A 15,823-nucleotide genomic window follows, 5' to 3' on the forward strand; every position below is an offset into this window, starting at 1 on the left:
TGATAAATGATGCTTGCTATTTGAAACTCCTAAAACTTGGCATGGTATGTTATGCAACAATGGATAATTGAAATAACACTACAGTCCTATTTATAAATGAGCTAAGTACCCCAAATGAATGATCTCTAACTAGAAGAAGATGGATTCTTTTCTCGGGTATTCAGGATTAAATCAATGACATCAGTCAAAATATGTAAAGTTCTTAGCACAAGGCATGGCACATAGCAGAAGCCTTAAGATATTGATCACCTTTTCCAAGGCAGTTTTTTAGCTAAAGAGATCACTATCTGCCACTCCATTAAAAGTGAGAGGATTCATCTGTGTCAGAGATGTATTTAATGTGGCACATAACATATATTGTATTACCTGATCATTTTGCTTGGTGGTTCATAATTTAAAGTTACCAAGTTGTGACCTGCACAATGTCATTATTTGTTCCAAAATTATTGCATCTCTAGAAACATAACATCATAACTAAATTTTAGAATAGGAACTAGAGTCTTGCAGTTCATATAGTTTAATTGCATTGTCACATGAGAATCTTAGACTTTTTCTTAGTTCGTTCAATTGCTATAAATGACTTCTGAAAGTAATATAATTATAACTTGTAATGGTAAATGCATTCATAGAATTCATGGAGCAAGCTGAATATATAACTGTTCATTTGGAGCTGAGTTGATTACCATTTGAAAACAGTTAATGGAGTAGCTGATTAGAATACATTGCAAAGAATCATGATTTAATTTCACATCACCTAGAAAAATTTGATGCTGGGCTTGTTAATGGCAGTTTCGAGGGGCATAAAGATTGACATGTTTTCCAAGCTAAGTGATAAGATTGTGCTGACTCAGTGAAAAACTTATATTTCAAAATACATGAAGTATCTTACAATGTAACCTTATGTGATTAAATTCACCACCTGAGTATTAAAATGTGAGTGAAGTTTCTAAGAAGGTTTAAGCTCATTTAATTAATGCAGTGTGAGATTTGGGCAGAAATCTCTTTTGGTGGTAGCTTTCAAGTTTTCATAGAAAGCTACTTAGATGGATTATGTTCACTTCTTGTTCAGCCTGTTTGCTTACTTCCCACCCTGGAATCGTCACATGGAATCTCTAGAGTTTTTTGAAAAACTCACAAATCTGTCATGTCACTCCTCTACTAAAGTAGTTTTTCATTACCTCCAAACAAGTACAAATCCCCCCACCCCTGTAGTCCTATCTCTTGACAGTTTTTCTCATCTTTCATGGATCCAACCATGGAGAGAATTTGGCACCTGAACTGTTCTTCTTTAGACCATTTTCAGACATGCAGCCTGGGTCTTTCCAGGGTATCTGAAAAACCTCATTGAAGGGTCACCTCATCCTTTCTTGACTTTCTTCTCCACGTAACAACTCTGCCTGCACCCGCAGTGCCCGAGTTTTACTCAGTTGATGGTGTTGATCAAGCGATATCACATGACTTGTTTTATTATGTATTTTTAGTAATTGAATATAAGTGCCCTCCAGGGGGTGCTGAGTCAGGTTCATATTTGAATTTAATGCCAAGTACATTGCCTGCAACCTCAGTCCAGATTTGCTGAAGGAACAAGGGATGTATTTGTTCAAAGGGAGCAGAATATAAAAGAGCTATTATCAGTGCCTGGCATTTAATAGGCACTGGATGTGTGCTTATTCATCCAACATGGTGGGTCGACACCACAATATTCATCATCAGTCATATACTCTTTTCCACTAGCTTATTGTGTTCTTTCTAAAGGAGTGAGTTATTTAACTATATGGTAACATTGTATTCCAGTAATTTTCCTGGAATAAAATAGACTGAATCATATGAAAATTGAAACTATAATTTTTCATCTTTAAACTTTAGCCATATGTATCAGCACCTCTAACATGCTCCCTTTCAGGTCTGGCTGTAATTTAGATCTTGGTCCAAATGATTTCTCTTCAGAGAGCATTCTAAACCACTTAACCCAAATCCTCCTTTCTGCAGTCTTTGGTGGGTGATCTTCAGTAACTATAACATTGAATAATTTTAGGGTCTTCCATTATTTACTTATCACTGCATAAATTTATTTCATTTACGTTGACTATAGCCATCTTTCAGAAAAAAAAAGTGTGAGAACAGGGCCTTTCCTGTTGTCCCATGCTTTGAATACTAACTGGTATGGAGCTGGTCAATGCATGCACAAAGTGACCTTGTAATAGAGTTTCTTTCCAGCCTGACTGCATGGGTCAGTATCCCTCAGGATCACCCAGTTGTTACACAAACATAGGTTCTCATTAGATGCATATTCAGATGCACATGTGAGGTGCTATACTTAATGAAATTGAGGCATTCTGTGAAGAAGTCAGTAGAAGAGATGACTGCTTTTATCATCGTAATTGTTAGTTACTGGGAGGAGAGGAACTGACCAAATGATGTTGTGTCATTTACTAATTGTGGCAAATCAATAGTTTCTTCTTCTTCTTTTTTTTTTCTTAAAGAGCGTAAGAGTAATATGAAAGCATTAGAATACATTTTCACAAAAATGATTTCTAGGGAAATAGCCACCTTTTCTTTGAGTTTCTTGAGAAGAGTCATTTTCTAAACTCAAAAAGGAAGGCAGTATGGAAGGGAAAAGCAGTTAGGAAGTCATCCATTGGCCCAGGTTTAACACTAGATGGAGAAGTCACCATGCATACCTTCTTCCTATCATTCCACTAGCTAGGTTGTATAGCCTTTAATGCTCCCTGCATGTGTTCCGATGAGAGACCTTCACAGCCTCAGACTTCATCAAGATCTAGATTTGGGGAAGCAGTGGTGGAGAGAATTAGAGAGTTTTATACTGCTCAAGTACATCCAATACCAGAGAGTACTAAATACATTTGACAATATTTACATTTTCATTCCCATACGGTCTGTTTTTCAAATTCATTGAAACCTTTGGGGGTCAAAAGGTTTTCCAGAACCTTCAATGTCAGTAATTGAAGAGTAAGTTTTCTAGAACCTTCAATGTCAGTAATTCTACCTCATTTCATAAATTAGAAAGTTTCTTTGGTTTCTTAGATGCAGAAAAATTTAGAGAATATGAGAACTATGAGTTATTATTATTAAAGAACAATATTAGAATAATAAATTTCTTAAGTAAATGAAACACAGTAGAATTTAGAAATGACTTGTATTCAGGACCTGAAGTTATGACATTTAAATGATTCATGTAGCTCTATGGTATTCCTACCCTGTGAATCTGGAGCCAGGCCACGCAACTGGCTACATTGGACTAGAATCAGCAAACAAGTCTGACTGTCAGCTACTAAGTAATATACTGTTTCTGTATTTTGACTAATTCTGTATTCTTCTGCAATGAAATGGTGAACAATGATTGTGATCATTTCTGGTTTTTAAAAATATTTGTTTATAAATTGATTTCCTAGTCATCCGAACACCATGTTTTAGGTGCTATGTTCCCTACATATACAAATATAATCACCAATATAACCATTTCATTTTCTTCAAAGGCAGTTGGAGAGTAAAATAGAGCTGTTTATTTTCACTGTAATTTGACCCCATTCTAAATTCCTAGGACTCTTACCATCTCATTTGACTGAAGTTCAGTTTTAAATAATGGGTCAATGTATTCTTTGACATCTAAGAATATAGCCTAAGAGGCTGCTATACATTAACAAAAAGCTGTTGTAAATAAAGATTATCAAGGAAAAGTACCACTTAACCAATAAAGGGGAACTCCCAGTCCAAGGAGTAGAACATGAGAAATATCATCTTGCCTTAGAAAAAAAAGACAGTATTTTTCTTGAACTCTTGAATTTCAAGAATGAAATTTACCCAAAGCCTAAAATTTGGGGGAGTCAAAGACTTTTACAGAAATCATAGTCTTATTGGACTTAAGCCTGTGGCATTTCTTATGTATAACCTTTAATCTTTATCTTCTGACTATGATGTGTGGAGGACTGATAAATAATGTGCTGCTCTTTGTTTTTCATTTTCCTAGGCTTACGGAATCAGAAGTCAAACCTACCCATTTTGTGATCTAATCAATTTTCTTTGGTTTAACACCAAGACTAATGCATCCCCTTCTTAGGCTCTTCCAGCTTATCTGAACTTAGAGTTTCAGTCATTCATGTAAAGCCCTTCATGCTGGCTTCATATTGAAAACAGGTCCCAGCTGCTCTGTCTTTCTTAATTCTTCCTAGAAAAGCGTGTGACAGCATCTTCCCCAGGGAGCAACTCCAAAGCTCTCTCTCCTAGGTGGGGAAAGTGCTAGGTCAGACTGTTATCATGATTCTTCCTCAGTCGCCTAAAGATCAATATATGTTTACTATTTTGATGAGTAGACACAGGAATATAACAACAGTATTATATATGCAATATGGTACATGTTATGATGATGGAAAATTATATTAAGTAGTATTTTTGGAACTTACTAGCATGCAGTAAGGGTTCAATAATATTTGAGGAATAAATGAATATGCAAAGAGATAAAAGTATTAAGTAACCAATACAGGGAATTCTCTAAACAATTTTTAATATTTCATCATATTTTATTTTAAACCAAGGTTGAAAGCAAAGTAGTTGATTTATATCATGTATTTGAAAAATCCAACCAAATAACTAAGCAGTTAGGGATTTATTTTCTATCTTCTTAAAATTGTATAATCTTAGTTTTGAACCTGCTCACCAAGAATTTCTAGTGTCTCTACTCTGTATTCATTGTTACAAAATCACTCAATTTCACATTTAGAAATGTTTAAAGCAAAGAATTAACAGGACATAATGTTAACTTTATGCATATCATACAGCATTTCCTTCCTATTATAAAATTATAAGCATGGATTCTACTCCTGTATTCTAGATTACATCAGTGATATATAACAATATATACTTTATTCATACTCAGAGCAGATACTTATATTCTTAAATACTTATATTCTTACTTTGAATAATGGAATTGGAATTCTACTTTTGAAGCTTAACGATAACATTGAAGCCAGCCAAAACTAGTTGAGTGTGTGGTTGTGAATGGAATTTATCATAGGCTCAGCATCCTGAAGCTTTAAATCTACTTCTGAAACAAGGACAAGCAGGCATTTTGCCAGTGCTAATTTGTTTTACTCTATTGATTTGAGCTTTATTGGGCATTCCATTGTCTCTTGTAGGCAGGGCATAAGAGGAATACAGCAGCGAAGCTTCATTCCAGATGTTACATGTCATTCATATCACATAGTAGGTGCCCTCCTTATGCAGTGCAGGACTTCAGTCATCTTATCAAAATACTTTAGTAAAAGGTGCCTCTTCCTATGTGCAGGTGTTGACACTTGATTTGCATAATCACTCCCTGGTAAAATTAAATTTGAAAATTTTATAGTATGTTTGCTACTTTAAATATATTCCTCTGTACCTGAAAAAAATTTCCCAAGTCAAGATAATCTTAAAACTTAGTCTTTTCTGTAACATCTTGAATGAATGGAGGCTCATTTTCCCTATTACTACTTATTATCTGTCTCTAATTGCACACTCTCTTTAAGAACATCATTGAAGATTAAAAAAAAGGAAGTGAACTTTATATCTGTGCAGTAAAGGCAACAGAATATATATGTTTGAGGAAGAAAAAGAAAATTTTGAAGACAAATGCAGTGGTGATCTCATTTTTCATCCTTATTATAGTCTGACCATATAGTCACAGCATTTCCATGACCATCTGAGCAACTGATTTACATTTCTCCTTTACTACATTTCTTGCCTTGGTTGAATGACATAAAGGGTGTTTGTCCAATTCATTGCTCTCAAGAGAGTTGGTTTCCTATTTTCTTTGCAGTTAGAAATACCAAATCTTGCTTTTTTACATTAATATCATCTGCTGGTGTCAATGCAGATCCTTTAAATATAGTGCTCTGTAGAACATTTTGGATATGTGGTTTATAGAGTTTAGAAGAGGGTAGCTCTGTGTACCCATGAACAAAAATTTAAAATTATAATTTAATGCAGCTGTTGATAATAGCTTTGTTTCTTTTTTTTTTTAAGTAAACCTTGGATGAGAGGGGAAAATAAGCTGGTTCCCTGATGTCTAACCTCTTTGTGTTTTTAAATGGATTAAATGAGCGAGTCTGTTGGCTGGTGCAACTGAATGAACAGAGAAGCATGATGGCTCAAGAGCTGAAAAATGTGTTCTCATGGTGTCACGGAGGGACTCTGAGAATAGGTAATGCTTGAAAAAGAAAACAGGGTGTCATAAGTAAGCTTATGTTACACACTTTGAGAAACCTATTATTCCCTACTATCTCCAAATGTAAATAATTCAATTCTTGTTTTAAGTGGATCACCAAGCAGGTGAAAACTTTTTAAAAGCCTTTTCCCATTTGTTCATGGCTAAGATGAAGAGATGAGCGGCTGCTCCCTTTTGCTGAGTGAGCATCCCCACTTTGATTCTTACCCTGTGTCTTGCTAATAGAAGGTTCTCTGTAAACAGGGTAAAGGGTAAACTTAAAAAGTAGACCCCCCCCCAAAAAAAAGGGAAAAAGGTAGGTTTATCTTTAATCAAGTAATTGCACATGGTTGACTCCTCCATTTTTAGCAGGCAATACATGTAGGTTAAAACTAGGGACAGCCAGTATTGTGGCTAATTACTACAGAGGGTGTGGATAGGAAGGGAAGAACAATCTAGGAATTCACTAATTTATTACATTATTATAAAAGGTAGGCTTCTGGATCACACAGCGTTTAACCAGGTCACTTGTTTCAATTCAGTGACTGCGTTGAAGTAAACCTGATCCCAGAGAGATGAAGGGGCACCACTTACATGTGAGCGAAGTGGCTATTGGAGGCTGGGGGCTGCAGGACAGGGTCTTCTTAGCTCCAACTGTTTGCTGAGAGGCAGGAAAGTGGCAACAGTGCTACCAGCCTTCAGATAAAGCCATAAATCCAGATTTTAATATGAACTCTCACAATTCCTCAATATTGGCAACATCATAATTCAAAAATTTTCCAACTTTAAGCCATGCAGTGCATGTCTGTGGGTCTCTAGTTTTAACCTTTGGGATAAGGCATGTGATATGGCCCACAAAATTATTCTTTAACCAACAACTATAAGAATAAAGGTCTTAAAAAGATTATAGTTCAATAAATACCTGCTGAGTGCTTTGCATTTTATTTGATGTTATGGTGGTTATGGAATGAGGAATTTCAGTTGTGTTTTCTGAGAGTCTATAATTTAGTTATGGAGAAGAAACAAAGTATCTATGAAACAACCAGAAGACACAGCTCAGCATGTTCTTCATGACTTTGAGATGAGCAGTCATCTTGCCTACACTTTAGCAAAAGGCCAGAATAAATCATCAAATGCTCAGTGACTTTATGTATGTCATCTTCAATGGTGTAACCTGTGAAAGTCTGGTTCACTGCACTTTCCCCTAGAAAATTTATTTATTTACACACACACACACACACACACACACCCTTGATATTGATACCAAGGGAAGGTCCTTTCTTGCTTATATGCTACAAACTCATACATTGAGAGGTGTAGACTTTCTCAGTTTTCTCAGCAAATGGGACTCAAATTTGTTTCCTTTCCTGTTATTTAGAACATTTTCTTATTCAAATAACAGAAGAACCCAGCTTGAAGTGGATTAAACTCTAAGGAAATTTGCTATCTGACATCTTGATTGGTGATGGTGTGGGGGAATCCAAGGTTGTTAGACTGAACATCTCTGTGATGTTGTCAAAGTCCCATTTCTTTTCACTTTTTTCTTTTCATCCTCATGGGCTTTGCCCTCACACTGGCATAAGATGTCTGTAGAAGTTGTTGCATCCAGTGTTCAGAAGAAAAGGGGGCTGTTTCTTTCTGTGTCTCTCTCTTACAGATAAGAAAACCCTCATGGAAGCTCTCTAATAATTTCTACTTCATGTCTTACGGGTCAGGGTGGAATCACAGATGGGTTCCTAAGCCAGTCACTGGAGAATGGGATGGAACTGCCTTAATGGGACGAGGCTAGTGATTCTCAACAGAACGTGTTGCTGCTTCAGGTGGGATAATTCAAATCTTTGTCTTGTGAGACTGTTCCAGGCACCTCAGGATCTTTATCATTCTGGGACCCTGAATGAAAAATGCCAGTAACACCACTCAGTCACTAGGAAAACTTAAAACTTCGCCACCGTATTTTTCTAAGAACCCCACTCCTTGCGCCTGGGGAGGGAGGAGGATGCGCTGTTTGGCACCCTGGGCTTTAGTCATTTCGAGAGGATGTACTAGGGGGATTGACAGCAAAGGCTGGGCATTCTCCCACTCGTTTCCTCACGTCGACACAATTTTCTTCGTTATTCAAACCAGAAACTCAAAGCAGCATCCCAGATTCATGCTTCCTCCACCCCTGAAACATCTGATATGACCAAGTCCGCGACAATACACCTTAACCTCCGGTATCTCTCTTGACCACCGTGGTCATTACCACAGCCCAGGCCACCATCATTTCTCACATAATTGCTATAGTTTACTAGCCTCCCTGCTTACAGCTTTCCCCCCTACTCTCCCAACAGCTGCAAACATGATCTTAAAATACATTCAGTATATATAACTGCATTAAAAATGATTTAGTGAATCCCTTTGAACTTCATGATTATTTATTTACTCCCCCTCCTCACTTGAACTCCCTAAGCACAGTTATGTCTTTATGATAGATTGGATTGTTTTTGAAACCAAATTCTTCCCTTGTCTCTGTTTAAGAATTATATATCCATGTCTTTTGCCATGTGACCTTTTGGCTCCTTCCACTGAAGTAGGCAGATTTTATTTCTCGATTGTACAGAAGTTGGTCTTGGGCCATATGCCTTCCTTCAGTCATTGGAACATGGGTAGAGGTGAATGTTTCCAAATGGGCTCTTGTCAGAGTCCTTTCTGTGAAGATAGTGCTATGGGTAGCTTCTGAACTTAGAAGGAAAACCTTGGCGCAAACTCGAGTCCACTATGACCTGGATTCGAACCCAGTCGCAACCCAGCTGAATTCCTAGTAATCCGAAAACCTGTGAGCAAGAAAAATATTTGTAATTTTGAGTTTGTGTTTCTTCCTTATATGGAATTATTGCAGCAATAGTTGTCTAATTATAATCAATGATGATTACCAATGATTGACTAATCTTATTTTCTGGTCTTATTTAATACCTGGCACACAATAAATATTTATTGAATACATAAAGTTATATACAGTTAAATCAATTTTGTGATAGGCAATTATGCCGGCATTTATTTGAACTGTTTCTTCCTATTTGCTCTTGAACTAGACCATGTCACATTTCTCTAAAAATGTTTTTTCTCTTCATCATATTAGTCCTTTTATAAAATGGGGTTCTAAACTCTTTGAACTAAAATTGACTTTTTCAGGTCTATAGTCTCAGTGTCCATAAATAAGGGGTGTGGTTGCATTAGGGTATGCGGAAGTCTGTGAATTGGATTGTTTTCTGTTTAAACTCTTCCTTCTTGGAGCTCTTCCATTCAGTATGTCAGTGTCTAGCACACACTGTACAGTCCAGTGCTGGCTTTGGTAGACAACTCTATCCTTTGGTTTTTAAAGATGAGAGAAGAAAGACCAAGCATACATTTCATCCACACATCCACCATTAAGGAAGTTCTAAGCACAAACTGTGTGCCCACATCTGGGCAGATATTCATGGGAAGGGATATGAAATGCTGGCTCTGTCTTCCGAGAACTTACACATCTCTTGACAGGTGAGACCAATACCAATGAACAATGTCAGACAGCTTACTTGAAAAACAAAGCAATCTTTTTTTTTTCACTTGGGTACAGCTTTTTAATTTGTGTAATTCTCATCACACCAATTCTGATGACTTTGTTTAGCAGGGCCCACTGTGTTGATGACTGTCTTGTAGACAGTATCAAAGGGATTTTCCTATTTAATGTTTACACTGATGGCTGCAGATGGATTTTTTGCTTCAATGAGGCTGCTGGGAATTTTGTTCAAATGACTCTATTCAGGCATACTATTTTCTAATTGAAGGATCAAGGGAAACTTAGCCCAAAGGAAGGAAGACAGAGGGGGCATCATAGCTGCTATCAAGTATTTTAAAACCTGTCATGGAAGAAGGATTGCACTGAGATAGGGATACCAAACCGAGTGTGAGACCTGTTTATAGTAGGATTTGCATTATGCAGCATGGCCTGGAGGATGTTATGAAGGGGGAACAGGAAGAATACTTGATAGCCACTTGATATGCCACTTGATAGCCAGGAAGACTTGTTCATGGAACATGTGCTGTATAGGGCCCACTGGTAAGAGGATAAGTGTTGCTCTTATTCCTTTCTGCCTTTGATTCAGAGTAGACTAATGTCCTGAGTGTGGCCCTACAGACCAGAATTTTCTCACCCTCTGAAAGGTAGCACAGCTGCTCTGATGTACACTTCCCTGCCTTCTGGTTAGACATCCAAGGCAGTATTGGACAGCAAGACATTGACAGGGCATGCTAGATGAGGGCAACAGAGAATCAGTGTGAAAGGAAGGGTAGATTGCTGTGGAGGTTGTGTTTTTAAAACTAGGGTGTAGGGATGGGTCCTTTGGGCTGGCCTCAGCTGGGGTCACTGCTGCTGCATCTTGTTCTTGGCAGCCCTTCCTGTTGTTCATGGTCTGGACACCTCCCACAACCCAGACAGATTCCAGAAGCGGGCTTGGATTGTCTGCTGACTCTAGACACAAAGCACCAGCCTCTCTCCTTCCCATCTTCCTCCCTGTGCACCACCCTGCCACTTCTGATGCACCATAATCATAAGCAGTGCTCATCCCAGTGGATCGGTTTATTAGAAAAAGTACAAATGCAAGAAACCACACAAAGCCTTATTTATTTGGCCCCATTTTGGGGGAGATACATATTTCCCATAGTTACAAGGGATTTCTGACACTTTATTACTAAGAAGGGAAACACAAGGATAAATACAAGTTAAGTATTTATCTGGAACTCCAGCTCCAACTACATGAGCCATTCAGATGCCTTGGGGAAGAACTTGCCCCCAGAGAAGATAATTGAGTTATTGACATTTTCTTAAAACAGAAGGATAGGGCTAGGGAGGCTTAACAAGATGACTTCGAAGGTCTGTAATTTAATGAATTAGCTCAGATTCTGTCTCGGGGATTGTTCTGTGGCTGAACCTCTACAGACTCATACGCAACTCCTTGGAGACAGAAACTAACCCCCACCATACACACACAAAACATAGTGGAAAGTATAGGAGTTAGCCCATCATCACCTCTGTGGTCCATGCAAAGCAAGAGTTGTCAGCATCTTTACACCAGAGGATTCTAGACAAAGGGTTTGCAGGAGCTTTGACAGAGGTGAGTGGCTGACACCAAAATGCTGGACACAAGTTGTGGACAACATGGCACAATACTGGGAGGTGCTTGCAGAAGTGGCCTTGGTTTCATTGCTTCATAGCAACAGAGTCACCTTTTGTGTGAACCCTAAACACTGATACTTTGGGGCAGTAACCAGGAACCTAATTACATATAATCACTTGAAGCATGAAAAGAAGAAAATGTCATATGCCACTGATAGCCAGGAAGACTGGTCCAAGGAACCTGTGCCGTATTTGCCCAGGGATTCCCAGGACCACGGGGGTGGAATTTGAGGGTTTTAGAGTTCATGCAGGATGCAGCAGGAATAGGAGAAATACTGAGTTGGAGACAAGGTAGTATGGCTTAGAAAAGTGTGTTGCAGGGCTGGGGAGATAGCTCAGTCTGTAGAGTGCTTGCCTTGTAAGCACAAGGCCTGGGTTTGATCCCCAGCACCAAAAAAAAAAAAAGAAAAAGAAAAATGTGTTGCAGGTTAAATCTGTTCAGCCAAACAACAAAGTTAGTGATGGCGAGTGGATGAAAGAGGTTCTGGTGATTAGGTCTGTTCTGGTATGAAAAGGGCAGCCTCAAACATAGTGAGCCCCTTCTATTTTTGCATTTTGTTTTATTTTAGACTAGTGAAGAAGTGAAGAGACCTGGATAAATCATAATTTTTGGTTCATGATACCTGCATCATTGTTGTAGTATATAGCTCTAATTAATCACTTAAACCAGAAACAAGATCTAAGCTTGTAGTTACTCCATATTCCAGACAAGTCTGACAAATTTACTTTTCTATCACATAAGTGACTCAAAGAAAGGATGGCTGACTACTACCAGGAGTATGTAATAGTCAGTATAGAGAGGAAGTTCTTCAGTTAAATAAGACACTAAACAAGATGACCTCTAAGTGTTTTTTTTTTTTTTATTTTAATTTCAGATTATTTAACACATACTCCAGGTGAAAGAAATGCTACTTTTTAGGACTGATAGATGCATTTCACAAGAGCTGTCTTTAAAGAGTTAGCAACAGTCAACTTGTTTGGAAAATTTTGCTTGTAAATTTTGCTTATTGTAAATGTTAATTTATCCCAGAAACATAGATATGAGTCATATAGAAAATGACTACAAAATCATACTATTCAGGATTTTCACAATCAACAAAATTTTAGTATCCATTAGAGTATCTTGTCTAACTTTGAATTTGGGTTAACTTACCTTCAAAATTTATGAAGTAAACCTTTCTATTCTGAAAGAAATTGAAAACTTTTTTTCCTGACATTTCCATATCTGTATCTACCATCTGTGACATATATAACAGTTACCTATAACTATTTCAAACACTACCCCAAAATGTATTCATAAAATGAATACAAAATGTATTCAATTTACTCAGCTCGTAACTGGGTGGCTCTGCCTGTTAGGCCAGGCTCACCCTTTCTCCTCATGGTACTGTGACAGTTGCCTGGGGACTGGCCTGTCTAGGATGTCCTTGACTGGGATGGCTCTGCCTTGTACCATGAACTGGTGGTTTCCAAGAGACAAAGCCGGATCTCCTGAAGCCTAGGTCAGGTCTCTTACAACATTACCTCTGACACATTCTGTGGTTCAGAGCAAGTCACAAGATCAGCACTGATTCCAGGAGTAAGAAATAACTTCTTGACAGAAGAAGCTGTTAATTCTAATTGAAAAGAAGCATGGATACACAAAGGAAAAAAATTATAACCATTTTTTTGCTATTTACAATAGTATTTACACACTATTAAATGCTCTCACACAATCTCCTCACAATGCTCCAAGTAACCCAAGGAGGTAAGTAGCACGGTTTTAATATTATCATTCCTTTTTTACATTGGAGCAGGCTAAGATGAGTGAGATTGCTTTTCAGCGTTTCACACATTCTGCAAGTGGTACGAACTCCAGTGGATTTGAAAAGCCTACAAGGGAGGAGAATTCTTACTACGATGGAAGGCAAATGAATGATCTGCAATGCTTTGCTCCCTGCAGATTCTCTGAGCCATATTTAAATAACTTTCAAGATTTTCAACAATTGAACAACTGAACACAGTCTTTTTCTACATACTGTCTAACTTTCAATGCTAACCTAAGGTTGAAAGTCCCAAAAGAGAATTTCTTAAAGTCCAGTTATTGTGGGGGATATTGTGGCACCTCAAAATATTAGCAATAGAACTACCATATGGTCAACCAATTCCACTTCTAGACAAATGTACAAAAGAAAAGAAATCAATATGAGGGATATCTGTACTTTTGTGCAATTACAGCATGATTTATAGTTGCCAAGAATGGAATCAAGCTATGTGTTCATCAGTGCATAAATAGATAAAGAAAATGTAGGTATATACATAGTGGAATACTGTTCAGCCTTTAAAAAAAGAATGAAGCCCTGTCATGTGGAACAACATGGATAGACCTGAAGGACATTATGCTAAGTGAAATAAGTCAGGCACAGAAATACAAATACTGTGTGATCTCACTTATATCCAGAATCTAATAAATTCAAACTCATAAAGCAGGAGCATGGTGTTTACCAGAGGCTGGCAAGTAAGGGAATTGGGAAGATTTTTGGTTAAAGGACACAAGATTTCAGTTAGCAGGAAGAAACTTAGATGTATTGTACAACATGGTAACTATAGTTAAGAAAAAATGTAGTTGAAAGATGAATAAGAGAGTAAATTTCAAATGTTCTCATCATAAAGATAAATATGTGGGTTAATTAGCTTGACTTAGCCATTCTATAATTTGTACACATATTAAAACATCATGTTGCATATGATAACATATACAGTTTTACCAGCTAAAAATACTTGAGAAAAAGAAGTCTACCAGACAGATGGAGTAAGTCCATTCTGGACAAATCATTCTATCCCAGGGCATTATTTCTCTATCTTTACACCAATACTACACTATCCTGAATACTGTAGCTTTATAGAAAGTCTCGTAATTGAATAGTGTTAGCACCAAATTTGTTCTTTTTCCACATTGTTTTAGCTTTATTTAGGTCCCTAGAATTTTCATTCACACATTAGAAATATCTATTGCCACAAAGAAATCAGGCCTTTTCTAGGTCAGCAAAATTTCCTGTATCATTACTTTGACTACTTTTTTCTCTTGGGATTCCTGTTAGTCACATGTTAAATCAATCTCTCTCTCTCTCTCTCTCTCTCTCTCTCTCTCTCTCTCTTTCTCTTCCCTCTCATAGTTTGAGTTTTTAGGGATTTCATGAGAGTTCTAGGTGACTTTCTCAAATTTATCTTGTAGTTACTGATTTTCTATGTTTTTAACTGCCTTTGTTGTAGCTTTAAATTTGATGATTGTTTCCATTTCCAACTAAATCTTAATATTAGATGTGTCGGGACCGTCATCCAACAAACTGATGCAGCGGGCAGAGGAGGAGCAGCCCCGACCATACAAGGGTTCCTTTTTTATAGGAAAAACCACAAGTAGGAGTTGGGGACCGTAGGCGGGGTGGGGGCAGGGGTCATGCCTTAGCGTTTCTGGATTGGGTAAGGGTATGTGGGGTGTACCTGACCTTGCTGGGGATAGGTCAGGGGGTGGGCATGATCTCAGAACAGGAACTTCTGAGCTCATAGGGACTTTCCTCTTGCACTGATTGGTCTGGGAGTGGGCTGTTTTGTTCTTTGGGGTGTTGGAGCCCAACTGAGATGGAGGCTCTTCCCTAAGATGGAGTCAGTTTGGTTTAATTGAGTCCCTTTCAAACAGCAGTGTCAACTCAATGTTCTCTTAAATCTTGTGGATACATGGATTCGATACTTAAGGTTGATCTGATTCTGGTGACAAATCAATATTGGAGGCAGTCAAGTTCTCCTGCAAAACAAGGAAGGTATTAGAGCTCTCGTTTTCTCTTTTTAACCTAGCACAGTGCATGGTACTTGGTACCGCTCAAGAAATACCTGTTGAGTCCCTGGGTAAGTGAATTTTCTAAGTACTTCCTTTCATTTATACTCCTCATATTTTAAGGTGTCATGATTTTTAATCTTCTTTTGCTTCCAGAAGGTTGTCTATGCTTGCCACATTTGTAGGAGTTGAGTGGGTTTTGTTAGAAATTGATATACGTCCTGTTCTCCCCAAATGTTTCACAGAGGTCCTTTAAGTTGAGACAGAAGGAAGTAGGAGAGAACCAAACTATCAAATCAACAAAATCTCACAGTAAACCACCAATGTGAGTGGATCTGGAGGAAGCTGGTGCTGTGTGTCCTCCTGGCAAGGAGATATGTCTCTGCATTATGTTATGGATTAATTGTTCCTGTATTATAAGCTCCCAGTCTTTGCCTGCTTTGATCTGTTTGTGCTAGAAGGAAACCATGGAGCCTTCCCAGTGTTGGCTTTCGGGTCCTGAACTCTTAGTTTGGAATAGCAGGAAAGACGAAGTCTTTACCATGGTCATGTTTCTGCCCTTGCCTTGGTTGCTTTCTCTGGTTAATAGTATGGGTGGAAGTATTCTCTTATTTACTGC

Source organism: Sciurus carolinensis, chromosome 4, assembly GCF_902686445.1.
Source record: "Sciurus carolinensis chromosome 4, mSciCar1.2, whole genome shotgun sequence".
In the NCBI taxonomy this organism is placed as follows: domain Eukaryota; kingdom Metazoa; phylum Chordata; class Mammalia; order Rodentia; family Sciuridae; genus Sciurus; species Sciurus carolinensis.